Below are 21,609 nucleotides of genomic sequence, written 5' to 3' on the forward strand. Positions count from 1 at the left end.
AATAAAGAGTGATGATCATTTGCTATTTTAAAAAATCCTCAACCTCTTCTCGTGATGAATGAGCTATTATAAACGCAACATCTCTATACCTTCCGTAAAATAAGTTCGTATTTTATACTTCTATTTTTTAATAATTTCATTGATAACTTCGAATGCTCTAATATCACCAATTTCTAGGCTGCATTTACTTCCCATACTAGCGCCTATTTTCTGTATAAAGTATCGGTCATTAATAAATTCAAAATAATTGTTTTTCAACACTGTGGCTACTAACGATTTAATTGTTTCACAGCTAGGTAATTTTATCGGATAATCTTCTTTTACTGCACTGTTATAAGCCCGTCTAACAGAATGAATGAGTTCATTCAAGATTCTTTATTTCTCAAACACCATAAGATTACAATGGTACAAAGAAGTTCATCAAAAGTTATATAACATAACACAAACACACATGACAAGATGAGATGAAAATATCAAATAAAATAAAATAAACAGTATAGTAGCGAAGAGTGGTGATTAACAAGGAAGACTCACTTGAAAAGTTATAACCCTGATAAATTTGCACAGCTTTTTTTTAATTTTTAACTGAAATAGTTTTTCAAATTTTAGTATGTTACATCTGTGCAAGAAAAAAGTATCCAAATATTGGGATCGAAAATATGCCAAAGAACTACACTGCAAAGTGTAATGAAATTCATGACCAATCTCGTTACAATGACATAATTTACAATATCTAAGGTTTCGCTCAATCTTATTCCATCTACCAGTTTCGATTGGTAACTTATGGTTACCCGTTCGAAATCTACAATATGTTATTCTATCTTTATCACTTAAAATATTCAGATATTCCTCAAATTCAAAATTTTGCTTATACAATTTGTAGGCCAAACCTTTTGACGAACAGTCAATATCAGCTCTCCATTTCTGTTGAAACTGATCAAATAACTTTTGTTTTAAACTAATACCCAACCACTTAGAATTAAAGTTTCCTTGTGACAACCATATATTGCTGTATCCACATTTATCTATATATCTTTAACGTATTTCAACCAATCTGACCTAAATTGGTTGTCAGAACTTTTCAAGAACATGTATTTGTATAGTATTTTAGCAATCCTGTTATCATCCCCATTTACCATTTTTGACCAAAAATTAACCATACGCAGCTGTATATATAAAGACATGGGATAAATACCAAGTTCACCATAAATCATAAAATTCGGTGTCGACTTCTTAAGGTTTAATAATAGTTTACAAAATTTTAAGTGCAGTTTTTCTATAATATCAGTATTACTGAAACCCCAAATCTCACACCCATACAGGAGAATTGGCTTCACAATTTTATCAAAAAGATCATATTGTGATTTCACTGACAAGTTGTGCAACCTCCCCTTTTTCAATACTTCATACATTGCTTTAATTGCTTTTCTAACTAAAGTTTTCTTAGCACTCATAAAGCTACCTGTTCTTGAAAAATTCAACCCAAGATATGTCAATTCATTGACTATCTCCAATGCATTTCCGTCATATATAAAGTTAATATTTTTGGGTAATCTACCACCAGAAAAAATTATAATCTTAGTTTTACTTGTGTTAACTTTTAGTTTCCAGGTACTGCAATATTCAAAGAATATGTCTAATTGCAACTGTAGATCGGATGCATTATCCGAAAATAACACTGTATCATCTGCGTACAATAACACAAACAGTTTTAAGTAGATATCAAACTCATCCTCTATTTCATCAGTAATACAATTTAAACCACATACATTTTTTTCTTCAATAAACTGTTGAAGATCGTTCAAATACAATGAAATTAAAAAAGGAGACATATTTTCACCCTGTCTTACACCGATATTGCATGAAAAGTATTCTGACATTTCACCATTATACACAATACGAGATTTAATACCAGTGTACATATTAAAAATTACATTATACATTTTACCGTTAATATCATTCACAAGTAATTTATGCCAAAGACCCTTTCTCCAAACAGTGTCAAAGGCTTTAGCAAAATCTACGAATGCACAGAATAGTTTCTTTTTCTTATTTTTCATGATACTAATAAGCATGTAGATAACAAATAAATTATCTGTAGTAGAATAACCTTCTCTGAAACCAGCTTGATTCTGACATAGTAAACAAAAATCATCAGAAAATTTATTCAAACGTGAATTCAAAATAGAAGTAAATAATTTCCCAAAGCAGATTATAACTGTTATAGGTCTAAAATTGCTAGGATCGTGTTTGTTACCTTTATTCTTAAATAAAGGTATTATATTACCGGAAAGCCAATTATCAGGAATAGTTCCACTGTCAAATATAATATTAAAAAGTTTCACAAACACCTGTGACATAACACTAAAAGAGTGTTTTAAATATTCATTTACAATCATATCATCACCAGAGGATTTATTATTTTTTTTTAACTTTCTCAAAGAGTTTTCAATTTCCTCTTCTGTAATTGGTGAGTTTAATATAACATTTAAATTTTTTACATTGTTCTGATTTTCTAAAACAATCTCATCATCTTCAGAATTTCCTAAATTTAAATTCTTAAAATAATCAAACAAAATATTAATAGGTACACATGGGTTGTTTCTCCTTTTACCACCGTTCAAAATTTTCCAGTATTCTTTCGGGTTAATCGATTTTAAGTTTTCTATTTTGTGTCTAATTTTCTTTCTATGTTTACGAATGCTCTTATCCATTACTCGCTTGTAGCTCTTTTCTAGTTTCTTTGTTTCATTCACTTTGTCGTCAGTATGGTTTCGCTTAAGTTTTCGTCTACTAGACCGAAACTTTTTTCTAGCTTCCTTACATTCGCTATCAAACCATGGTTTTGAGTTTTTTATATTTTGTGTATGCTTACGTCTTTTAGTAAATGTGCCTAATGTAGACTTTGCCGCATTTGTACGTAAATGACATGTACATCCTCAACAACTTTATTAATAATTGAGTTTTCACTTGTTTTTTCAACCATTTCCGTTAATTGCAATTGAGCTAGTATTTCATTTACTTTAAGTCTATCAATGTTACTTATAAAGGTGTCTAATTGTTCATTTTCCCATCTCTTAATCTCCTCCTCAGGCACTTCATCATCGTGACTGACGTCGTTTTGTTTTTCATAACAAGTAATCTTTAACGACAGCGGATTATGAATATCCGAAAATAAAACGCTAGAATTTAATACTGAAAAATTTTGAACCAGCTTAAGAAAATTTGGGGAAGCAATATTGTAATCAACTACACTGGTGTTTTTACATGTAAAACTACCCAGACCTTTGTCTTCACACATTCTTCCATTTAGGATAAACATATTGTTATTCTTACAAAATTCAAGTAATTCAACTCATCTAAAGTACAAACACCCTCATTTTCAATGTCTAACATTCCTGAAAATTCGTCAAAATTAACGACGTCAAAGTCTGACTCTTCTGCAGTTCGAGCATTAAAATCTCCAAAAAAGACATATATTGTCATGACTTATACTAAAATTCAAAAAATCACTTTCAATTTCGCTAAATGGATCACCAACACAATATACAGAATTTTCAGGCGGAATATACACAATACCGCACAAAATATCTTGTTGTAGCTTAACTACATGTTTGTCAATTTTAAACCATAGAATATATTTACTGTCTGTTTCAACAACAGAAATATGATCAGATAATGATTCTTTAAAACCAAGTACAATTCCACCTGATTTTACTCTGTTTAAGTGAGATCTATTTTTCATTACAAATTTATAACCTGGTAATTCTATAACGTCTAAATCGTCAGTTTTTGTTTCAACAAAACACCAAAATACTAAATTCATTTATCAATTCTAAAAATTCTGGGTATTGTATATGCCTCTTTAAACCACAAACATTAAGGGTAATTATATTTATAACTGTTTTGTCTACTAAACATTTATTTACATTATACAAATCATTATCGATTGGTTTATTAATACACTTATGTCTTCCATGGTTATCCTATGACCCGTCTCGTTCAGGAGTAGAGTTCACCCGTGGACGTTTATTCGGTCTGGTGGTTGATCTTTGAGGCTCTTTATGCTCGGTATCGTCTGCGATTTCATCTGGCTTAACAAGTTTGTCGTTAATGTAAAGTTTGTCTCTTTTCATTACAACTTTTAATTTCTCTTTTCTCGCCCGTTTCGCTATTGGGTACAGCTTATGTCGTTTTTCTTCTATTTCTGGTGGAAACTGCTCATTTACACCGTAATATGTACCTCTCAGATGTTGTCTTGCTTTTTTCACCATATCAAGGTCCGAATAATACAGAAATCTTGCAATAATTGGTCTCGGTTTCCCTGGCTCACTTTTACCAAATCTATGAATGTTTCCAAATTCTAACGGTTTTGTGATCTTCATTTCATTGTGAATAAACTGTCTAAATAAATCTTCATTTCACAGTTTTCATCTCTTTGCTCTTGAAGTCCCGTGAAAATGAGATTGTATTTCATAGACCTACATTGAATGTCCAGTAGTTTTCCTTTCAGCTTCTCATTATAACTTTCTAATTTTCTATGTTCGTCTTTAATACTCTGAGTATCATTATCATCTCCGTTATTTCTCTTAAGTTGTTCAATCTCTTTTTCTAAAGAACAAGTTTTACTCTTGACTTCATCAAAAAGATTACCGGTTCCCTCTGAACTTGACTCCAAATCTGAAACCCTACTTTTCACATTTACTATGTCGGTTTCGACAGTAATAACTCTCGCTGTCAACGAGTTTAACTTATCGTTCATTTGAGTCAGTGTACTTGTATTTTTACTCGTATTTTTCTCAATGGATACAAGCCTAGTGTCCATTCTATTTAACAGTGTTAAAACATTTTCTAGGACTGTAGCCACTTCGACTTCATCTCCATATAGCACATGTCTACTCTCTTGCAATATATCAGCTGTCGACTTTTTGTTTTTCTTATCTCCCATTTTTTACCCTCAAGAGTTCTAGCTCATTTCATATATAAGTCGATGCGGATCGGACTGGGATCACAGGTAACTAGAAAATTCGATGAAATTGATGGAAATAGTCTTATCTGTGGGAACAGGAGGTCTAGGACCCAAAACCAAAACACTGAAAATACTACATACTGGTGGGTGCTCCAAAAAGACGCAATTAACTCCAGTATTGCACATATTTCACATATTCCATAGCGAGCGAAAAAATTCAAACATCCATCTTGTCATGCGCAATCAATCCTTTTCATTGAACTCCATGTTTGTATACATGCTGGTGCAGTCAAAAGAAACTAAGAGGCAATCCCGATCAGGCCTTAAATTTTCTATTTTATTTATGAAATCCCCACTATCTCTAATGTAACTGTTCTGTCTTTTAACTATAGGTATCAAAAAGTAATCAATAAATTTGCTAACCCTTTCGATGACAGAATTACATTGAGAAATAATTGGTCTGCATGGGGTTAATTCATTTACTGTCATCGTTTGTTTTTTTATTCCTTGAATAACAAGTTTACTTAATTTGTGAAGTTTAGGAAGGAGAAAAAGACGACCCAATCTGGGTCCCTCTTTAGATGAGCCACGGAGAAAATCAAGAGTTATCCCATCAATTTCACCATTGTCAAACATCTTGCTGATTTGTGTTTGTATATTATTTTTAATCAGTAATAGATAAGGTTCTTGTAGGTGGCACGGTAGTATTTCCTGGCCCATAAGGGATAATGATAGCCTTTTTAGAATTTTCACCACTTTCTTACACTGCAAAAAATTCTACATTCACAGTTAACTGAAGTACTTTCATTTTACTATTCAGAAATGAATTTGAATATGTATCATGACCGTTTACTTTTTTTGCTATTTTTAAAAACCTAAGGCCACTAGTTCTTTTAGGTCTTTTACGGTGCAGTGAATACAAATTTAAAAAAAATTCTCAAAAATTCATTTTCATCTGTATGTAAAATTATTTCATATTTTTCTACACCTGATTCATCCCTCAGTTTGTGAAAGTATGTTCAGTTGGTACTGTATTTTTTGTCCAATCACACTGTTTAGATACATTTACCTAAGTAGGGTACACAAAAGAGCAACCTAAATTCTGGAATGCAAATACTACCGTGCCACCTGTATCTCCGTGTAATGGATAGAGTTTAACTGCCTTAACCCTTCGTTAATGTAGTGTGTCTTTTTAGATATTATAATTGCGCCTCCCTTGTCGCTCTTAGAGAAAATAATATCCTGCATGTTTTTCAAAGATCGTAATCCTAGATGTTGTTCTTTAGTGAAATTGTAGTAGTTATTTCGTAAATCAAGATTAGATAATTCAAACTTTGTAAGATCTAGATAATTTTCAATTAGGTGTTGGTTCATAAAATAATTTCTGTCGGAACGGATGCATTCCCCGACTCTCTGTGTTGCCAAAATGAAAACGACATCTAAGTTTTCTGGCAAATTTATTGACGTCTGCCATTACAGTTCTGCCTTTATTACACTTCTTGGGCATAGATATAAATTTTAAACCTTTACCTAGATCTATGTGCTGTTCGTCTGTCAATTGACAGTTGGCTAAGTTATATACACATTGTTTAGCTTTATAAACCTGTGCTTTTTTGTCTTTTCTTTCTAGAAACCCGATAGAGTTTTCTTATATTTTGTTTTACAGTTTTTACTTTCCTTTTAAATCTGCGAGCCATTCTTAATATTGACGATTGCCAATCTGATAGTTATAAGGCAACAACCATTTTCTTATCTGGGGGAGGGGGGGGGTGGGGGGGGGGGGCCTGGGATTTTTATTGTGTTCATAATTTTTTTTTCCAAACCTTCCTCCGATATTTTTTTTTCTTATGAGAAGGAAAGCAAAATTTTTTTTCCTATAATGTGGAACAGAAATACATTTATTTTTCTCAAAACCATAAAATTTACATAAATTTTTTAAATTTTTTGATTGATGTAAAATGTAAAGTGCATCACTGGCTCTGTCTATATCCTGGCATTGACTGTTGTCTCTATTGTTTTTTTTAGCCCACTTTCTACGTTAATTATGATATCGTTAATTATGATATTCTCTGAGTCCGTCATACTGGTACCACAGTCCTTGAATTTTAATACTGCAATTGAAGTGGCCACCATCAGACTTGGGGTAATTGTAATTGTAATCGTTAATCAGCTGTAATTGATTACAATTTTTCAAGTAATCATTGTAATCATTAATCAGCCAAAAATCTGATTACATGTAATTTAATTTAATCAATTACTTTTCAAAATGCCCTGTAATCCTGATTACATTTTGATTACATTCTGATTACAATGGAAAAAAAATCTTGAACTGTGTTTATGGTCAATAAATGAACCTTTTTGTTATTCTTATTTAATAGATATTTTACAAGTTAAGATAGTTTGGTTTACTTTATCATGCATGTTAATTGATTTGTATACTTCAGTAAAAAATAAACTGTTACAATATTAAAAAAGTCATCATTAGCTGAAGAAATTAAAGGCCTTAGTAAAAGATATTGTACATATATTCACAATTTAAAGATGTACATATATATATATTTGATAAAAAAAAAACTGTTATATTTAAGCAATATTATATTTTTCTTTAACCCTGAATTATAATCTTTTGTTAATATTGTGATTATTGTAAAGTTTGAATTGACAGGTAGGAAACCAATTAAGATTTGTTTTTATTGCAATTTCCAATTGAGTATAGCTGTAGGACAATATATGATAAAAGATTAATCAGACATGTGAAAATTTATCCAATTAGCACAAACTTAATTAAAAGTTGGACAAATATCTTGTTTAATATAAGCAAATTTGTGTATGTACTTGGACTGGACATATAAATTGCATTGACTTATAGTACTTGTATTTTGTTTACAATTTGTTTAATTTAAACAATTCTATTAAATTTTTTTTCATCATTTTTATCTGTTAACTTTATTTCATCCATATCTTAACTTCCAAAAACTGCACCTTGAAAAACATATAAAGTCTGGAAGAGGTCAGAAGACAAATAGCAAACTCTTTATAAATCAATATTCAATTGAAGTCAAAATGATTCAGAGATCAATGACGATAAAGTGTAATGGGTGACACAATGTTCATGTATGTCTGAAGTGAACTTTTGTGGTTTATTAAATAGATGAAGTTGTCATTTTAAAATATATAAAACAAAATTCATTCTAAAAAAGAACTAACGTTATATTAAACGTTAATTCATTCTCATCATTCAAAATGTTTTTTTTTTTAATTCATTGTAATCAGATGTAATCATGATTACTTTGCCAATGTAATCCTTAATTTGATTTAATCGTACAAATGACAAAGTAATTGTAATTTAATCAATTACATTGAAAGTAATCGGACCCATCTCTGGCCACCATTGCCATATGTAATGGCAAAGAGTGAGTAGCTCCAAATTATAAACATCCACTGTTTCCAACTATGATAATTGACATTCCATTGAAAAAAGAGGTATAAAGAATGATACAGAATGATACAAAGGAAAATACTACCGGTATACAAGTCTGTGTCATACACAATCAGGGCTACTTTAGAAGACTGCTTATGATACCATATCTATTCCTGTTATAAAATGACCATTTCATGTTTATAATAGTTGCAGTTTTAAGTACGTCTTAATGTAGTAGCATACATGCGGGAGATTTGGAATGCTTTTAAATATTTCTGGATCAAACACTATTACAGAAAAATACAAAAAGTAATAAGGTATAAATAGAAATCTTAGCGACTAAGCGTAATCTGTAAACTGGACAGATGTTTATAATCTGCTGTTTCACTGTCTCAACTGTTGTTACTTTCACTATTCTCAAATTAAGCAGTGCAAAATTTTGTTTCAAGCAGGTGACAGCATAATTTTTTTTCCAGCTACAGTGCAAAACATAATTTTTTTTTCGGTCAGCTAGGCCATCAAAATATTTTTTTCAAAAAAATCCCAGGCACCCCCCCCCCCCCCCCCCCCCCCAGATAAGAAAATGGTTGTTGCCTAAATGCGATCACAATTATAACTTTTACGCCTAAAACAAACCACAATGGGAAAAGCAGCTGTCTCTAATCACAGACAAATGGAAACTGAATGCACACATTTTATCGTACATCTACTTAATGATAAATCATGATGTTGACCTAAGCTGACCCAATATGTCAGTAGTTGGAAAGTAAACATATGTTTTCAAAAATATTGATATCTTAATTAACATGCATAACTCTACTTATCTGTAATGAGGAGTGGTAGAAGTGCTACTAAAACATTAAAATCCATATAAGATGACAGATTAACACTTGTTTTATTAAACAAGAAATAGAAAAATCCAATGACAACATAACAAATTTCAATAGTATTATAATTACTACTTATATGAATTGTCCCTGTATCTTTTCCTTTGGTCATGTGGCCCATTATGTTTTTCGGGTTGTTTGTAACGAATTGCTGCTTTGAATTCGTCTAGCTTACTGTCATTATGGTCCTTTAGTTCTCCTAATTTTTTGTACATAATGGATCTTGCTGTACCTGCACTTTTACTTGTAGATCCAATTTTTTCTTTCGCCTCTCTTCTTATAGTTGTTATTGTTTCCTTTTTTTCTTCCAAGAAACCGTCTAATGTTCGGATAATTCTGTCCGTGAAATTATTTCTTGTCTCCTCCGTGATGTTCTTCATTTGATCCCTAAACACATTGTTCATTTCAACATTGCCCAGATCAGGGGTGCATCTCATATTGAAATGACAGAAGGGAGGCATATTATTTGATGTTTTCCCGTACACCATCCCTTCTCTCGCTTTCGCTATGTCTAATCTCTGGCCCATAACCTCCTCTATTCTGTTAACGAGTTAATGAGTTAATGAGTTTATAATGTTTAAGGTCGATTAAATAATAGCTTACAATTTTGGAAAGAAAAACTTTTATTGGCTGATAGTTTAAGAAATTTAGTTTTACCTATACTTGAATCTGGCTATTTTTTGAAATTTACCGATACACCTACTTCTGTATTTTTGAATAACAATAGATCTGCTTTCGAACACAAAAATTTTGTTAAAGGTGCAATTGCAGATTTGGTATGCACGGGAGTCGCTAAGGAAGTTAGCACTCCCATTTTGTTGATAATCCTTTATCGGTGTCGGTAAACTCGACTGGCAAGGAAAGGTTGATTCTTGACCTTAGACATGTGAATCAATATGAAGTGTTATCTAAAATTTAAATATGAGGGTGTAAAGAAGGCCAAAATGTATGCAGCAAATAAGCATTTTGCATTTAAGTTTGATTTAAGACATGGGTACCATCATATAGATATGCATGTTGAATCACAAAAGTTTCTTGTGTTTTCATGGAAAAGTAACACTAAAATTAAATATTACACGTTTACAGCTTTACCTTTTGGGCTGAGCTCAGCTTGTTATATTTTCACAAAAATTGTACGCCCTCTAGTAAAATATTGGCGGAGTAAAGGATTTAAAATAATTGTATATCTAGATGATGGACTTGGATTTGAAGATACTGAAAAATTATGTTTAAAAGTGTCAAAAGAGGTATTGTCAGACTTATTATCAGGAGTTTTTTGAGAGTTTTTGCCAAATTATGAAAAAAGTGTGTGGAAGTCACACAAAAGTTAAGACTGGCTTGGTTTTGTATGGGATTTACAAAGGGGTATTTTAAGTGTACTCGAACAGAAAATGTTGAATATTTTGAATTTTATTGCTTTATCACTTCACTTGTAAATCCTTGTAATACGACTGCAAGGAAAGTTGCAGCGGTAATTGGTAAAATCATTGACATTGCCTTATCACCCGTATTAGGTAATATATGTAGAATTATGACAAGACACTAACATCACTTAGTAAAAGAGCGATCCTCTTGGGACTCTAGAGTTAAATTAGATCTTATGTCTATTAAAGAGTTAGAATTTTGGCATTCTTCACTAAAATCTTTACCTAATTGCGTGTTAGCACCAATACAGAGACTTCCCGAGAGGTAAGCTTATACTGATGCGGGCGCCGGTTACATTGTGCATTTTACTAATGCCCGCGTCACACTGTCCCGATTTTTATGCCGATGGCAGCACGATTATGGAAATTTTCAAAACCGGGACTGATCGTATCCAGATCGGTCTATTCGTAGCGCCATCTTTAACCATCGAAGAACCATCGGCCACCTTTTCTAGCCTTCGGGGACAACTTCGGGAAGGGTTCTAAATTTTTTAACATGTTAAAAAATCCCCGAAGGTGCGTCCGATGTTGAGGGTTCGTATTGAGTTCGTATCACCATCCTCACCATCGCAATGCCACCGAGAATGCATCTTTGAATATCGTATTGCATTCGTGTTTCCATCGTTTCCATCGGGCAGTTTTGACATTACGATGTCTTCACGAATGAATCACGAAGCTACCCGAAGGTCTTACGATGGCAACACGACTTCGTGAAGACCTCGTAATCCCGTCGTGATGCCATCGAATAAAAGTACGAAGGTGACAAGATGGAACTACGACGGCAATAAATCCAGCTAAATGTAAGTTAATTTTCGCGCTTAAATACATTTAAAGTGCCATGCGCGATATGCACTGGTCAGTCATACGACAGTTAAGAAAGACGTTCACAAAACATGGAGCTCATATCATATGATTCTATGAGAACAAGAAAGGCGAGAGCGTTGTTTCTATTAATTCAAATGGAAAAATTAAGAAGAGCAGGTTTTACAGGCTAAGGTTTTACTTTTACAAATAAAATATTATTTTTGTCAATTTTTCATATCAAATAACATAATGAAAATCATAAACGCGCCTCGTATACAAACACTGCATGTACACGTATAAAGGGAAACCAACTTTTTCTTCATTATTCTGATTTTTTATGTATCGTCTGAGTTGTTGTCACACGAATGTCTACTCCATAAACATTTTGTTTTCTATATGACATATTTTGCCGCATTTGTTGCTTTCCTCACATCCTTCCTTTAGTCTATATTATTATGATATTCTCCTGGAAAGAGCTCTTATTGAATAAAAGGGATCAACGAACCCATTACCTTACCTTTAAGATAGATCAGTAAACATGGGCATAATTATGGGTGATTATTCAGACTAGTGCACACATTTTACAGTTCAAACAAGGCAATGCCGAGCGTGGCATCCCCTCGTATGTAACATATTGGGGACAAATATGGACACTTTATTTGTATATGACACATGCAGAAAATGGTAAATTGAATACGCATATTTGATACATAAACTATTTTTTTTAGAAATCAACCAAATTATTCAGTAACTGGAAATACCAACGGTCTTTCGTCTTATGATTAAACCAAAATTTAAATGTACAGCCCGTAACAGAGAAGTGATCGAATTGATGTTTCTTTACCGTCAGAATAAGTTACGTTATCGACAAACTTAATTGAGTAGTGACCGAACTATTGGTACTTTAACGTTAAAAAGATTGACAATGCTGACAAACTTTCATGTGTCGATAATAAATTTTAATACCGATAATATTGAAAATAATTCTAATAATATGAAACAAAATATGTCCATGCACCGTTTCGATTGGGCGAAAAGTAGTTTGTTTTTGACAATTTTTTTTCTTCATATGACAAAATATTGAGGCAGCAGTTTTTTTAAGTCAAAATCAGGGTCCGTGGCAAAAATCAAAAATTCCCACATGTTCAACTTCAAAATTTGACCAGATTCATTCTTAACTGTCGGATAATATACTAGGATAACATAGAAAATGTCCTGTATGGGACGATTCTGTACTCATACTTCACGCGTAGTTGGGTACAAGTGTCCTCGTAGTGAACGCACCCGACTACGCGTGCAGTAAAAAGTGTACTCTTACGTTGGATACCGGGCAGTTTCTTTGTTATATCTGTACTTTATCAAATACATGTACATGTTAATATTTACTTAATATTAAATAGGTAAAAATTATTGCTGAAAGCCTGTTCAGGGTTTCTTTCTTGTGTATGATTATATAATTTTTTCACATGCCTGAACTCATTGACGATAATGTAAGGTGCTCTATTAGAAAAACATGGATTTCTAGTTCGTGTTTGAAAAAGAAATTTCGCCTTTTCTTGAGCCTGTTTTGTACATTTAGTTTAACAGAAATGATCCAATGGAAATTTTCACATGGTACCTTCGGTAAATAGGAAAATGAAAAGATATGGGGTAATTTACAGAGAGACCACACTCCATCCATGAGAAAAACGGACGGAATTTAAAAATCTAGAGGTCTCCACTATAGGCTTTCAACAAGGGTGGAATCTCACTCCTTCTGAAAAGCTCTAAATCGCCCCAACGTGTACATACGTTTGGTCATCAAGAGATTCTGGTTTCTCTTTTTGTGTGTCATAAACATTCAATTCGGATTTAAATCAATTGCAATTTACCGAAACATTTCCGTACATTAAATCTTAGGACGGTCAGAACATTTTAAGGACGCAACAGATCGAAGTACAATTTTAAGTAGTACATAGATGTGCAATAATTCAGCTTCCTGTACATGTTCATGAAGTTCTAAATTTTGAATGTTGATTTCTTTAAAAAAAAACACCATTTTTTTACAATAAAAAATCTCAAAATGTCCGTTAACAATGAAAAAGTTTGACCATGAAAAATCACATATCTTTGAAAAGCAGTCGTTTAATTGATTATAAGAAAGTTTCAGTATATCATGTCAAATTTCTTTAATTTGAGAGTTTTCCTTTAGTTACAAATGTAGCTCCATGTCTGATGGTGAAATAAAAATGAATGTCTCAGAAAGTGGTGAATTAGTTTCCATAAATGATAGATGAATCGGGCCAAGTTTAGTTACTTACAGTAAACAGATTACTGTAACATTGACGCACTCGTCAAACTGTTTAAAAGATTTGTGTTTATGACCAAAAACTTCATTTATAAATTAATCTGAATTTCATAGCGGGTCGTCACAATAATGAAAGTTATAAAAAAAAATCTATAACCAGCAGATCTATACTTCTATAAAGAAAGTATTCTTATACAAAAGGGTATTTATTATAAAATGGTCCTAACTATAGAATAGATAGCTTACCACAGAAATCTTAAACAAAAGTTTCGACAATTTTAAACAGAAGAGATTTGAAAATAAATTTAACTTTAAAAATGTTTTACTGTGTTAAAAAAAACTTCGACTTAAACAATGAAAACTTAAACATTGGACATGAAATATTTTGTCGATGAAGAAAATTAAATTATGTCACTTCTGAAATAAGTTTGTCGATAACGTAACTTATTCTGACGGTAAAGAAACGCGAATTCGATCACTACTCTGTTACGGGCTGTACAATATAATTGATATTCAATATTGATCAAACAATTTAAAACGCGTGATGCCTTCGGCATATAATTTAAATGCATCGTAAGCTGTACATGACGTCTTTTAGACATCGTATGGCCATCGCGACATCATCGTAATCCATCGTGTAGCCTTCGTGATCCATCTTGTAGGCTTCGGCTGAGATATGAAGCTTAAATACCGTCTTCGGTTAACCTTCGTATGTCCATCTTTTGCTATCGTATATACTTTCGACACCCTCGTATAGACTTCGTTATTCATCGTACTTGCTTCGGTCACTTTTTGGTATTTTAACAAGATCGTCACCAACTTCGTACGAACTTACAATTTTCGCATTCGGGTGTCCATCGTATATAAAAATCAGGACAGTGTGACGCGGGCATAATCAAATTGCGCATCAGATGTGGACAAACGAAGAAAAGCTCAAAAGTTCAACTTGGAGAGAGCTAAAGGCAGTGCTTTTTACTTTGAAAAGCTTTCCGGATCATTTTAAAAATAAATTTGTATAACTATTCACTGATAACTAAAACGTAGCTCACATATCTGAAGTTGGCAGTATGAAACAGGATTTGCACAATCTAATTATGCTGCATTATTCTTACCGTTAGCTGTCATAGTGGCAGGTGGAAATATGAATTTCTTACATTTTCAATGACTCCTGATATTAAAGAATCACCACATTTTCAAATTTAACTAAACAATAAGGCGGAAGACACCCACTTTTTATTTGATCTTTTGCTAGATAAAAGTATTGAAACTCTAGTTTGAACCAAATTTTTGGGAATATTTAACATTTTAATGCCCCTTTTGGCGATATTTTATGGTAAATAAATGCAAAATGTTGCATTGGATACACAAAAAGAAATTATATTTCACCATTTAAAAATTTTAAAACAAATCAGTGGAAGATGCTGATTACATACATATGCACATGTATTACAAAACCAGTTATAGAATATGATAAAAAAAATTGTGGTTCAATTTTAATTTTATTTTCTTACTTTGGAGTGCTAATATGTTTTACAGTGTGTCTTCTTATATTCAATTAGAATGAAATTCAAAACAGTGTGGCTGTGGCCATTGATTGACACATTAAATTCATCCATTGACTGGGACAATTTAGGTGAACGTTTGTATGTAACGACCACTGCTCACTATGTTCTTTTTAAAGACACTTAAACTATGGGGTCACCAAAGGTTCTCAACACCTTAATAAAGTAATTCGAAATATTAATCAGAAATAACACGATGTTTTGATTTATATCAATTATATAAATCAAAACATAAAGGTTAATATTCCTGATTATTTTTTCGAATTATTTTATAATTAAAGGCGTTAAGAAACCTTTGGTAACTCCACAGTTTAAATGTCTATCGTAGGTACGTCGTGAACAGTGGTCGTTACAGACAAACGTTCACGTAAATTGTCCCAGTCAATGGATGAATTTAATGTGTCAATCAATGGCCACAGCCACACTGTTTTGAATTTCATTCTATTTTAAGTAAAAGTTCCCTTTCCGTAGGGTAAAGTCACCTACTCACCCACGAGGAGGTGGAAGGATTCAAGCAGGATAAGTCGGTTGCATTATATTCTATCACTACGGAAAGAATAATATTCATCATATACTAAAGATTTTTCCACCGATTTGCTATAAACAAAAACTTCAAATGTTCGTGCCTTGAAAAACTTTACAAACTAACTTAAATAATTTTCGAACTTAAAAGAGATTACTATTCGGGGTACTTTTTCCCCCTGACAAATTCGCAAGGAAGTTACATGTATGCTCTAAGTTATAACGGAATTTATCATAAACACTATATTTTGTGTTAGAATTCAATATGAACAATTATATATAACGCAAAGCTGTGTAACGAAACCAGGCTTATTTTGGATACAATTGAAATCGCCGGTCCTATGTGATCCAAGAAACGTAAATTTGATGATATATGTATATAACGAATTGGTTATGATAGAATCAAGCTTATAAGAATTATTTATTAAGCCGAGGTGACAATTTTGGTGATAAAATATGCCCCTAATAACGAAGAGCGAATTTTTATGATGTTCAAGCAATCGATATTTGTTTGCAAGCTTAAGTATTGATTTAAATTAAAAAAAAAATAAAAAAATTTGATGAGATAATTGACATGTAAAACAATACGTGTTTTGACGAGCAATCATCTTAGTTTGTCGTTTAGTTAAGAATTGAATGCTTCTTTTTGTATCTTCATTGGGGTGTCATTGGGGTGTAAAAACGTTGACCGAAGTACATTTTGTATGAAGCGCGGAAGCGATTCTTTCTAAAAATGTGCGAACGATCAACGCTTTTACACCACTATGAAGTTACAAAAATAAGCATTCAATACTTATAACTACATTTTTTTAGCTAGGATCATGAAAACACGTCTTCTTTTCGCAAGTTTTTCTTTTATTTACCTGTGCACTTTATTGTGGGACCTCGTGCCATCTTTATTGTGTAATGAATAAACGAAGTTAATTTCAGAAGGACGCGAAATAGCTGTTAGCCAATGAAAATAACTGTATCATAATGAAACATACATATCGTGTAGTTATTCAAAGGTAAACAGCTTGATCTCGATGTGCATGTCTGGAAAATTTTACACTGCGATGGATTACTCATGTTTTACCTTTCGAACATTACAATCATTTTTCCTATAAATCGAATTGAAAGTACGAGAATTATGCTGAGGAGAGGATTGAGTATTGACAAAGACGGCGTGTTAATTACAACGTTTAATATAGCTCTACAATACTTTGTCTATAAGACTTGTTAGAGCAAAAGGGAATCTATGTTCTAGTGTCAGGTACATTTTTCTCTATTTTGGATCTTAATTTGTTAATAATTTTGATTGGATTTTAGTTCATTTTAGATTTTTGTACTTTTAGATGCACCACATGTTGAAGATATTAATGAAGAGTTCAAAGAAAAAGACAAGACATTAGATTGGAAAATTAATATATCTAAGATATTTCCTAAACCATTATGTGGGGCTGATCTAAATGTAAGTAAATCGAGTAAAGAGAATGCCTTGATAAATTTGTCAAATAAATAAACAAACGTGCAAGTGTTTCATTAAAAGTGAAACAATTCAGAAAGTTTGTTTTGCTTTACAAAAAGACCATTATTTAAAAAGTTCTGGTTTTCGATAGCTTGTATAACAGTTATAAGGCACTTGTCCGATATGTAGCCTAATAAGTATATTTAAATTGTTTAAGTTGAAAAAAGAGTCTAAGCTACGATTAGCATACTTTGTGAAGAACCACACTGATTCTACTAGAAAATTTACTGAGGATGATATTATCAAAATGCTGGACTTGATCGATAATATATTTGTTGAGTTTGTAGGATTTACTTTTCAACAGACAGTCAGTATTTCAATGGGTACTAGTTGTGTACCCTACTGACCGATTTGTGTTTTTACAAGTATGAAGCAGAATTCATTCAGATCCTTTTAATAGACAAAAAAAAAAGGACCTTGCGAAATTCTTCAATTATACTTACAGATATATTGACGATGTCCTATCAAATGTATCACTGAATAACCCATATTTTAGCCAGTACTTACAACTAATATACTTGATATTAAGGGTACTACTGATACTAGAAGGACTGATTCATACCTTGATCAATAAATTAACCTAACAATTTCCCATTTCGGAGCAAAATCATACCTTCTGCCCAATCGTATGGTGTTAACATATCTCAGTTTCAGTTGATACGTTATGCTCGTGCATGTTCATAGTATACGGACTTCATCTACAGGAGTGTGCAACTTACGCAGAAACTGCTTCAATAAAGTTATAAGTAGGAAATATTAAAAATGACATTCCGTAAATTTTATGCATGGACACCATCACATATTGGTCGTCTGATCTTTAAAGTACCGAACGTGACCTATTCCCGAGTATGTCCGTGTTGTTGTGTATGAATTATCATTGCTATAAGACTTGTCTCGGTATTTTTGCATCCAACATTAATGTTTTAAGTTTTGATGATTTATTTGTAATTCAGATTGGATATGATTTTGTGACTTACCATTTGTAGTTTAATTATATTTTTATACGCCCATCAAAATTTTGACGGGACGTATTATGGTATACAAATATCCGGCGTCCGTCTGTCCGTCCGTATTTAATTAACAAATTGTGTCTGCTCTATATCTAGAGAACTGTTATGATTTCAAAGTGTATACTTGACTTGTATATTAAACATCACTAGAGGGTGTGTCATAAAGTTTGTACAACTTCCTAGGTCAAAGGTCAAGGTCAACAACTATGTTTTCAGTAGAAAACCATATTTCCTATGGGAAAGATCGTATGTGCTCTATATCTTGAGAATCGTAATGATTTCAAAGTTTAAACTTGACATGTATTTTCACTCACACCAGGGATGTGTGTCATAATGTATGTACAACTTCCAAGGTCGAAGATCAAGTGCGAAAACTTTCGTTATATTTTACAACCCCATGTCTTATGGTTAAGATCGTGTCGTCTCTATATGTTGTTATAACAGTTATAATTTCAAAGTTTATACTTGACATGAAAATTAACCTAAGCCATAAGTCAAAGGCCAAGATCCAACGCTTTGTTTTTAGTTGACAAACTCATGTCCAATGGTCAAGATACTTTTTTTTTACCTCACGGTATTCACAGTGGGGCCTACAGAGATGGCGTTCATTTCAATGATAACTCATTTGGTCTATTATCATCGATATAACTTCTTCAGACAACTTAAAGTACTTAAAATTTCTTAAACAGCACGAATAACCTTGTGCTTCAAAAAATTGCATGAATTGTTTTACAGTTGTAATTTCTGGTCCTTTTTTGCTGATAATGCGGTATGGGCTTTGCTCATTGTGAAGAGTTGTCTCATTGGCAATCATCATAACACATCTTCTTTTTATATGATCAATATAAAAGTCACCTATCGTAAATATGCCTGATCTCCCGAACAATTGTATCATGTTCAAAATCAATGGTTTCAAAGGAGACGGTACCAGATTCAAAGAATGTCTTGTGCCATCCCATTAATGAACGATCAATATACTCCAACAGGACTGTTTTGATTAAAACGACGAAGTCCCTCACACTAAACTTTGTAATATATACCCTTCCATTGACTAACCGTTACATCTATACAATATTTAATAACCACAAGGAATCTAGACCGGTGTGGATACCTTCAACAAAGAAAAAACTATAATGTCAAATATCATCAATTCAAAATTAACATAAGAAAGCCACTAACGAGGTTTTAGCCTTAGTTGTTCACTTTAATATGTGTAAACAAAATATTTTCAAAACTTCAATTTACCATCATTTTCAATTAACTAAACGTATTTCAAACTCGTGATCAATTTACTAACTCGATACTAAGGAGGGTATCGCCTGTCCAGAAGTAAGCACTTAATTATTTTTATCAATTAACAGTTCTCAAATCTTTGATTTGATTTTCGAAAGATTACGTTCGAAATTTTGAGTTCACAATTGCTCTTCAACTTCCTTTTTTATTTGGCTGTTTTAATATTTTGGGGATTTGACCGTTACTACTGAGTCGTCTGTATATGAAACGCACGTCTGGCTTACAAGATTTAAAACCTGGTATCTAATATGAGTTTATTTCCTTAAACATGTCAAAGTTTGATAAAAAGTGTTTTACTAAAAAAGTAAGTCGAATTATTTACTTGAAATTGGAAGCAAAACTTAAAAATTTAAATTAACTTCTTGAAAACTACAACTTTAATTAATACCAGAACTTTAGCTCGAGGTCTAACTCGATGGTAAGCCACACTTATTGCAGACAGTTCTTTCTTCTCATCATATTAATAATTTTTCAGGGGCAAAACATTACAGATGATATACAAATTTCAGTTACAAAACCAGGTTTTTACTTTGCTGCAGATCTACAAATAAACTCCAATGTGCCATTAAGCGGAAAAATTGACGTTTACTGTTATCTTGGAGAATATTCCATCACTATAACAAGCAAGAAATTTGATAGCAGTGAAGGTTTGTTAACATTACTTTAAGTATTTCATACATGCGTAATTATGAAACCATTTGATATGTAAAAGAATTATATTATGAATTTCAAGTAAAATAGTCCGAAACATTTTCCAATAAAAAATAATTTCGTTGCTCGTACCGTACAATTATTTCAATATCAAAACATTGTTAGCCCAATTGCAGCAGCCTCTCTTTTATACTGTAACTGTTATATATGATTTAAGTATCAACATCAGTATTGATTTGTTAGTTGTTGCACTATATTTGACTTAAAAAAATTAAACGATAAGCATACAATCTGTTGTAGACTTTTCAGATATTTTGTTTTATTTTAGGGGTAAAAAATAGTATAGATGAGAACAATGATAATAAACCGTTGATTTTTTATTATTATGGCTGTATTGCTGGTGATAATCATTACAGCTGGTTGTTTTTACCGGAAGAGAAAAAAACTGCTGAAATGGCAACAAAGATAAATAAAAGGTAAGAGTCAACAAGATGTACACTTATAACATATCGATCATCTAAATCAATACACATAAACATTTTGGAATAGGACATACGAGACGCTATGAGAAATATAGATTCCTACACTGCAACAAGTGTATTACGATATTTCTCCACTCGAGCGTCACTGATGAGTCTTTTTGTAGACGAATAGCGCGTCTGGCGTATATACTAAATTTAGTCCTGGTATCTTTGGTGAGTTTATTTATTATTAAAAGCGCGAGGCATGGCGAGCTTTTTAAATAATTATTTTTTAACTGTCGAGAGTGAGAAATATCGGAATCTATTTCTCTAATGATTTTCAGTAACTTGTGTACTCTATATGCGACGTCATCAGACATGGTCGCCTTTTTAGCTCACCTGGCCCAAAGGTCCAAGTGAGCTTTTCTCATCACTTGGCGTCTGTCATCCGTCGTCCGTCGTCCGTCGTCCGTCGTCGTCGTCGTCGTCGTCCGTCGTCGTTAACTTTTACAAAAATCTTCTTCTCTGAAACTACTGGGCCAAATTAAACCAAACTTGGCCACATTCATCATTGGGGTATCTAGTTTAAAAAGCATTTAGAGCAAATTTGATGGGGTAAAATTGTTTATCAGGTCAAGATCTATCTGACCTGAAATTTTCAGATGAATCAGACAACCCATTATTGGGTTGCTGCCCCTAAATTGGTAATTTTATGGAAATTTTGCTGTTTTTGGTTATTATCTTGAATATTATTATAGATAGAGATAAACTGTAAACAGCAATAATGTTCAGCAAAGTAAGATTTTAAAAA

General features: G+C 32.4%; 1 long non-coding RNA gene across 1 annotated transcript in view; it reads left to right on the top strand.

The window, feature by feature from the left end:
• LOC139514856 (uncharacterized) overlaps positions 1-17,327 on the top strand; it is a 51,659-nt gene extending 34,332 nt beyond the window's left edge. The window contains exon 3 of the long non-coding RNA XR_011662731.1: positions 17,211-17,327. This is a non-coding gene — a long non-coding RNA (uncharacterized lncRNA). The remainder of the gene's footprint in view (positions 1-17,210) is intronic.
• The last annotated feature ends 4,282 nt before the right edge of the window (positions 17,328-21,609 follow it).

Source organism: Mytilus edulis, chromosome 3 (assembly GCF_963676685.1).
Source record: "Mytilus edulis chromosome 3, xbMytEdul2.2, whole genome shotgun sequence".
Taxonomy (NCBI): domain Eukaryota; kingdom Metazoa; phylum Mollusca; class Bivalvia; order Mytilida; family Mytilidae; genus Mytilus; species Mytilus edulis.